The sequence below is a fragment of the Arachis hypogaea genome, chromosome 1 (genome assembly GCF_003086295.3).
Source record: "Arachis hypogaea cultivar Tifrunner chromosome 1, arahy.Tifrunner.gnm2.J5K5, whole genome shotgun sequence".
Lineage (NCBI taxonomy): Eukaryota > Viridiplantae > Streptophyta > Magnoliopsida > Fabales > Fabaceae > Arachis > Arachis hypogaea.
Genome location: NC_092036.1, coordinates 22542485 through 22551281, shown reverse-complemented (window position 1 = coordinate 22551281; position 8797 = coordinate 22542485). Strand labels below are relative to the sequence as shown.

At 41.1% G+C, this 8797-nt stretch overlaps 1 non-coding gene across 1 annotated transcript; it reads right to left on the bottom strand.

The window, feature by feature from the left end:
• Nucleotides 1-4399: 4399 nt before the first annotated feature.
• Nucleotides 4400-4507, bottom strand: LOC112716233 (small nucleolar RNA R71). Its single transcript, XR_003160229.1, has one exon. It is a non-coding gene; the product is annotated as a small nucleolar RNA R71 (small nucleolar RNA).
• Between the last annotated feature and the right edge of the window lie 4290 nt (nucleotides 4508-8797).

Here is an 8797-nt window from a genome sequence, read left to right as displayed (position 1 = left end):
GAGGTAACCCAGTCAATAGCAGGTTATCTGTTTTGTTTAATCAAAGTTTGATACATATTCTCAAAGAGCAATCATCCAAATTGAAGGAATTCACAGAGTTACAGAAGGATTCAGTGCAAAAAGCAGAGAAAAGGAGCTTGCTGGCGAAAAAATGCCAGTAAGGGGTACTTTAGGCGTTAAACATCAGAATGGGCACCATTCTGGGCGTATAACGCCAGTAAAGGTGCCATTTTGGGCGTTAAATGCCAGAATGAGCACCATTCTGGGCGTTTAACGCCAGGTGTGCAGCATCCTGGGCGTTTAGCAAAACGCCCAGTGATGAAGGGGTTTCTGGCGTTAAACGCCCAAATTGGCCAACATTTGGGCGTTAAACGCCAAAATGGATACCATTCTGGGCGTTTGATGAGCGGATAATTTGTACGCTTTTTGGCATTGTTTTTAGTATGTTTTTAGTATGATCTAGTTAGTTTTTAGTATATTTTTATTAGTTTTTAGTTAAAATTCACTTTTCTGGACTTCACTATGAGATTGTGTGTTTTTCTGTGATTTCAGGTATTTTCTGGCTGAAATTGAGGGACCTGAGCAAAAATCTGATTCAGAGACTAAAAAGGACTGCAGATGCTGTTGGATTCTGACCTCCCTGCACTCAAAGTGGATTTTTTGGAGCTACAGAAGCCCAATTGGCGCGCTCTCAACGGCGTTGGAAAGTAGACATCTTGAGCTTTCCAGGAATATATGATAGTTCATACTTTGCCCAAGATTTGATGGCCCAAACCGGCGTTCAAAGTCACCCTCAGGAATTCCAGCGTTAAACGCCGGAACTGGCACCCAAATGGGAGTTAAACGCCCAAACTGGCATAAAAGCTGGCGTTTAACTCCAAGAGGAGTCTCTACACGAAAATGCCTCATTGCTTAGCCCAAGCACACACCAAGTGGACCCGGAAGTGGATTTTTATGTCATTTACTCATCTCTGTACACCCTAGGCTACTAGTTCTCTATATATAGGACCTTTTACTATTGTATTTTCATCTTTTGATCACTTTAGATCTCTAGATCATCTTTGGACGTCTAGTTCTTAGATCATTGGGAGGCTGGCTTCACGGCCATGCCTAGACCTTGTTCTTATGTATTTTCAACGGTGGAGTTTCTACACACCATAGATTAAGGTGTGGAGCTCTGCTGTACCTCGAGTATTAATGCAATTACTATTGTTCTTCTATTCAATTCCGCTTGTTCTTGTTCTAATATATCACTTGTTCTTCAACTTGATGAATGTGATGATCCGTGACACTCATCATCATTCTCACTTATGAACGTGTGACTGATAACCACCTCCGTTCTACCTTCGATTGGGTGAATATCTCTTGGATTCCTGATTGCACGATGCATGGTTGATCGCCTGACAACCGAGTGCTCGCCTGACAACCGAGCCAACCATTCCGTGAGATCAGAGTCTTCGTGGTATAGGCTAGAACTGATGGCGGCATTCAAGAGAATCCGGAAGGTCTAACCTTATCTGTGGTATTCTGAGTAGGATTCAATGATTGAATGACTGTGACGTGCTTCAAACTCCCAGCAGACGGGGCGTTAGTGACAGACGCAAAAGAATCACTGGATTCTATTCCGGCCTGACCGAGAACCGACAGATGATTAGCCATGCTGTGACAGAGCATAGGAACATTTTCACTGAGAGGATGGGAGGTAGCCACTGACAACGGTGAAACCCTACATAAGCTTGCCATGGAAAGGAGTAAGAAGGATTGGATGAAGACAGTAGGAAAGCAGAGAGACGGAAGGGAAGGCATCTTCATGCGCTTATCTGAAGTTCCTACCAATGAATTACATAAGTATCTCTATCTTTATCTTTATGTTTTTATGCGTTCATCACCATATCCATTTGAGTTTGCCTGACTAAGATTTACAAGATGACCATAGCTTGCTTCATACTAACAATCTCCGTGGGATCGACCCTTACTCGCGTAAGGTTTATTACTTGGATGGCCCAGTGCACTTGCTGGTTAGTTGTGCGAAGTTGTGTAATGCCATGGTATTGAACACCAAGTTTTTGGGGTTCATGACCGAGGATTATGAGAGTTGTGAAAAGTATTGTTCACAATTTCGCGCACCAAGTTTTTGGCGCCGTTGCCGGGGATTGTTCAAGTTTTGAGCAAGCTTTTGGTCCGGTAACATCAGTGCCAAAATCCGGCAACAGCACCAAGTTTTTGGCGCCGTTGCCGGGGATTGTTCAGTTTGGACAACTGACGGTTCATCTTGTTGCTTAGATTAGGTATTTATTTATTTTTTTTTTCGAAATTCTTGAAGAAGAATTCTAGAGTTTCATGATGATTTGTTGAAGTCTGGCTGGCTGAGAAGCCATGTCTAATCTCATTGGACCGAGGTTTCAACTTATCATCACAAGAGCTTGTTGATTTTTATCAATCTTGCTTTTGGAGCAGTGATCTGCTAAGGCTTGGCTGGCCATTGGCCATGTCTAGTGTTTTGGACCGAAGCTTTCTTTGAAAGCTTGGCTGGCTGTGAAGCCATGTCTAATTCTTGGACCGGAGTCTTAGACTAGCATTGCACTGATTCCTGGAATTCTCATTAAGAATTTTGATATCTTTTTCCACTTAATTTTCGAAAAAGCACAAAAAAAATCAAAAAATCATAAAAACCAAAAATATTTCTTGTTTGAGTCTAGTGTTTCATTTTAAGTTTGGTGTCAATTATATGCATCCATTCATGTGTCTTAAGGATCTTCAAGTTGTTCTTGATGATTTTCGTGCTCTGATCTTTAAATTCAATTGACTTGAGTGTTTTGTGTGTCTCATATGCATTCTCATTTTGTTAGTGTCAGTGGCATACAAACTGCTAAGTTTGGTGTCTTGCATACATTGTTTGATTTTAGTTGCATTTTGATTTACCCTTATTATTAAAAATCCAAAAATATTTGTAATTTGTGTCTTTTCAAGTCAATAATACAGAAGAATTGAAGATTCAGAACATTCAGCAGAGGAATTACACAGAAAAAGCTGGGTGTTCAAAACGCCCAGTGAAGAAGGACAGACTGGCGTTTAAACGCCAGCCAGGGTACCTGGTTGGGCGTTTAACGCCCAAAGAGGTATAGTTTTGGGCGTTAAACGCCAGAATGTGCACCATTCTGGGCGTTTAATGCCAGGATGGCTAAAGGGGGAAGATTTTGTTTTCAAATCAGATTTTTTTCAAAGTTTTCAAAGTTTTTCAAAATCAAATCTTTTTCAAATCAATTTTTCAATCAAATCTTTTTCAAAATCAATTTCTTTCCATTTTCAAAGATACTTACTATCAATTAATGATTTGATTCAACATTTCAAGTATGTTGCCTTTTCTGTTGAGAAAAGTTTAATGTTTGAATCATATCTTTTCTTGTTAGTCAAGTTTTTAATTTTCAAAATCAAATCTTTTTAAAATGTTTTTCAAATCACATCTTCTCAATCACATTTTTTAAAACCAATCATATCTTCTTAACCACATCTTTTTCAAAATAGTTTTCAATCAAATCTTTTTGATTTCTAATTTCAAAATCTTTTTCAAAAATCACTTGATCTCTTTCCCACTTTCATTTTCGAAAATCAAGTAGTGTTTTCAAAAATGTTTTCAAAATCTTTTACTTAATTTTCGAAAATTACTTCCCTTCTTCTCATATCCTTCTATTTATGGACTAACACTATCCCTTAATGCAAAATTCGAACTTCATCTTCTTTGATAAGTTCGAATTTTCTACTTCTGTCTTCTACTTTTCTTTTCCTCTGACACCTAAAGGAATCTCTATACTGTGACATAGAGGATTCCACATTTTCTTGTTCCCTTCTCTTTCTTATGAGCAGGAGCAGAGACAAAAACATTCTTGTTGAGGCTGATCCTGAACCTGAAAAGACCTTGAAGAGAAAGCTAAGAGAAGCCAAAGCACAACTCTCTTTAGAGGACCTGACCGAATTCTTCAAAGAAGAAGAACATATGGCAGCCGAAAACAACAACAATGCCAACAATGCAAGGAAGGTGCTGGGTGACTTCACTGCACCTACTCCCGATTTCTATGGGAGAAGCATCTCTATCCCTGCCATTGGAGCAAACAACTTTGAGCTTAAGCCTCAATTAGTTTCTCTAATGCAACAGAATTGCAAGTTCCATGGACTTCCATTGGAAGATCCTCATCAGTTCTTAGCTGAATTCTTGCAAATCTGTGACACTGTCAAGACTAATGGGGTTGACCCTGAGGTCTACAGACTTATGCTATTCCCTTTTGCTGTAAGAGACAGAGCTAGGACATGGTTGGACTCTCAACCTAAAGAAAGCCTGGACTCTTGGGAAAAGCTAGTCAATGCCTTCTTGGCAAAGTTCTTTCCACCTCAAAAATTGAGTAAGCTTAGAGTGGAAGTCCAAACCTTCAGACAGAAGGAAGGAGAATCCCTCTATGAAGCTTGGGAAAGATACAAACAATTAATCAGAAAGTGTCCTTCTGATATGCTTTCTGAATGGAGCATCATAGGTATTTTCTATGATGGTCTCTCTGAACTGTCCAAGATGTCTTTGGATAGCTCTGCTGGAGGATCTCTTCACTTGAAGAAGACGCCTACAGAAGCTAAAGAGCTGATTGAAATGGTTGCAAATAACCAATTCATGTACACTTCTGAAAGAAATCCTGTGAACAATGGGACTAGTCAGAAGAGAGGAGTTCTTGAGATTGACACTCTGAATGCCATATTGGCTCAGAACAAAATATTGACTCAACAAGTCAATATGATTTCTCAAAGTCTGTCTGGAATGCAAAATGCACCAAGCAGTACTAAAGAAACTTCATCTGAGGAAGAAGCCTATGATCCTGAGAACCCTTCAATGGAAGAGGTGAATTACATGGGAGAACCCTATGGAAACACCTATAATCCTTCATGGAGAAATCATCCAAATTTTTCATGGAAGGATCAACAGAGACCCCAACAAGGTTTCAACAATAATAATGGTGGAAGAAACAGGTTTAGCAATAGCAAGCCTTTTCCATCATCTTCTCAGCAACAGACAGAGAGTTCTAAGCAGAATACCTCTGACTTAGCAACCATGGTCTCTGATCTGATCAAAACCACTCAAAGTTTCATGACTGAAACAAGGTCCTCCATTAGAAATTTGGAGGCACAAGTGGGTCAGCTAAGCAAAAAAATTACTGAAATCCCTCATAGTACTCTTCCAAGCAATACAGAAGAAAATCCAAAAGGAGAGTGCAAAGCCATCAACATGGCCGAATTTTGGAGAGGAGGAAGAGGCTGTGAATGCCACTGAGGAAGGCCTCACTGGGCGTCCACTGGCCTCCAATGAGTTCCCCAATGCGGAACCATGGGAATCTGAGGCTCAAACTGAGACCATAGAGATTCCATTGGACTTACTTCTGCCATTCATGAGCTCTGATGAGTATTCTTCCTCTGAAGAGGATGAGTATTTCACTGAAGAGCAAGTTGCTAAATACCTTGGAGCAATCATGAAGCTAAATGACAAGTTATTTGGAAATGAGACCTGGGAGGATGAACCCCCTTTGCTCACCAAAGAACTGGATGACTTGTCTAGGCAGACACTGCCTCAAAAGAGACAGGATCCTGGGAAGTTTTCAATACCTTGTACCATAGGCACCATGACCTTCAAGAAGGCCTTGTGTGACTTAGGGTCAAGTGTAAACCTCATGCCTCTCTCTGTAATGGAGAAGTTAGGGATCTCTGAGGTACAAGCTGCAAAAATCTCACTAGAGATGGCAGACAACTCAAGAAAACAAGCCCATGGACTTGTAGAGGATGTTTTGGTTAAAGTTGAAGACCATTACATCCCTACTGATTTCATAGTCCTAGAGACTGGGAAGTGCATGGATGAATCCATCATCCTTGGCAGACCCTTCCTAGCCACAGCAAAGGCTGTGATTGATGTTGATAGAGGAGAGTTGATCATTCAAGTGAATGAAGAATCCTTGGTGTTTAAGGCCCAAGGATATCCCTCTGTCATCATGGAGAGAAAGCATGAAGAGCTTCTCTCAAAAACAGAGCCCCCACAGTCAAACTCTAAGTTTGGTGTTGGAAGGCCACAACCAAACTCTAAGTTTGGTGTTGAACCCCCACATTCAAACTCTAAGTTTGGTGTTGGGAGGTTCCAACATAGCTCTGAGCATTTCTGAGGCTCCATGAGAATCCTCTGTCAAGCTAATGACATTAAAGAAGCGCTTGTTGGGAGGCAACCCAATGTTTTATAATTAACTATGTTCCTTTGTTATTTTATATTTTTTAGGTTGATGATCATGAGAAGTCACAAAATCAATGAAAAAAAGCAAAAACAGAATGAAAAACAGGAAGAAAAACAGCACACCCTGGAGGACGCACCTACTGGCGTTTAAACGCCAGTGAGGTTAGCAGATGGGCGTTTAACGCCCAGTCTGGCACCATTCTGGGCGTTTAACGCCAGAAAGGGGCACCAGACTGGCGTTAAACGCCAGAAATGGGCACCAGCCCGGCGTTTAACGCCAGAATTGGCACAAAACGAGATTTTGCTTGCCATTTGGTGCAGGGATGACTTTTCCTTGACACCTCAGGATCTGTGGACCCCACAGGATCCCCACCTACCCCACCACCCTCTCTCTTCTTCACCAATCACCTCAACACCTCTTCCCCAAAAACCCTTCACCTATCAAACCACTTTCCCACCCAAACCCACCCTCACTTGACCGAACCCTACCCTTCCCCCACTCCTATATAAACCCTCCTTCACTCCTTCATTTTCACACAACATACACACCACTTCTCCCCTTCTTGGCCGAAAACAAAAGCCATTCCCTTTCCCCTCATTTCTTCTTCTTCTACTCTCTTCTTTCTTCTTTTGCTCGAGGACGAGCAAACCTTTTAAGTTTGGTGTGGTAAAAGCATTGGTTTTTGTTTTTCCATAACCATTTATGGCATCCAAGGCCGGAGAAACCTCTAGAAAGTGGAAAGGGAAGGCAAAAGCTTCCACCTCCGAGTCATGGGAGATGGAGAGATTCATCTCAAGGGTGCATCAAGACCACTTCTATGAAGTTGTGGCCTTGAAGAAGGTGATCCCCGAGGTCCCTTTTTCACTCAAAAAGAGTGAATATCCGGAGATCCAACATGAGATCCGAAGAAGAGGTTGGGAAGTTCTTACCAACCCCATTCAACAAGTCGGAATCTTGATGGTTCAAGAGTTCTATGCCAATGCATGGATCACCAAGAACCATGATCAAAGTGTGAACCCGGATCCAAAGAATTATCTTACTATGGTTCGGGGGAAATACTTGGATTTCAGTCCGGAAAGTGTAAGGTTGGCATTCAACTTGCCCATGATGCAAGGAGATGAACATCCTTACACTAGAAGGGTCAACTTTGATCAAAGGTTGGACCAAGTCCTCACAATCATATGTGAAGAGGGCACCCAATGGAAGAGAGATTCAAGAAGGAAGCCGATTCAATTGAGAAGGCATGACCTCAAACCCGTGGCTAGAGGATGGTTGGAGTTTATCCAACGCTCAATCATTCCCACTAGCAACCGGTCCGAAGTTACCATAGACCGGGCTATCATGATTCATAGCATCATGATTGGAGAAGGAATAGAAGTTCATGAGGTTATAGCTCAAGAACTTTATAAGGTGGCGGACAAGTCCTCTACCTTGGCAAGGTTAGCCTTCCCTCATCTCATTTGTCACCTCTGTTATTCAGTTGGAGTTGACATAGAGGGAGACATTCCTATTGATGAGGACAAGCCCATCACTAAGAAGAGGATGGAGCACACAAGAGACCCCACTCATCATGAGATCCCTGAGATACCATAAGGGATGCACTTTCCTCCACAAAACTATTGGGAGCAACTAAATACCTCCCTAGGAGAATTGAGTTCCAACATGGGACAACTAAGGGTGGAGCATCAAGAACACTCCATCATCCTCCATGAAACTAGAGAAGATCAAAGAATCCTGAGAGAGGAGCAACAAAGACAAGGAAGAGACATTGAGGAGCTCAAGCACTCCATAGGATCTTCAAGAGGAAGAAAGAGTCGTCATCACTAAGGTGGACCCGTTCTTTGAATTTTATGCTAATGTTTATCTATGTTTGTGTCTTGTGATCATTAGTGTCTATGCCATAAAGTTATGAATGTCCTATGAATCCATCACCTTTCTTAAATAAAAATAAAAAAAGAGTGCTTAATTGAAAAAGATGAGAATTGCATGAATTTTGAATTTTATAACAGTTTAATTATTTTGATGTGGTGGCAATACTTTTGTTCTCTGAATGTATGCTTAAACAGTGCATATGTCTTTTGAATTTGTGATTCATGAATGTTGGCTCTTGAAAGAATGATGAAAAAGGAGACATGTTACTGAGGATCTGAAAAATCATTAAAATGATTCTTGAAGCAAGAAAAAGCAATAAAAAAAATCGAAAAAAAAATAGAGAAAAGGGGAGAAAAAGAAAGAAAAAGAAATAAAGTTGTGATCCAAGGCAAAAAGAGTGTGCTTAAGAACCCTGGACACCTCTAATTGGGGACTCTAGCAAAGCTGAGTCACAATCTGAAAAGGTTCACCCAATTATGTGTCTGTGGCATGTATGTATCCGGTGGTAATACTGGAAGACAGAGTGCTTTGGGCCACGGCCAAGACTCAATAAGTAGCTATGTTCAAGAATCATCATACTCAACTAGGAGAATCAATAACACTATCTGGACTCTGAGTTCCTAAAGAAGCCAATCATTCTGAATTTCAAAGGATAGAGTGAGATGCCAAAA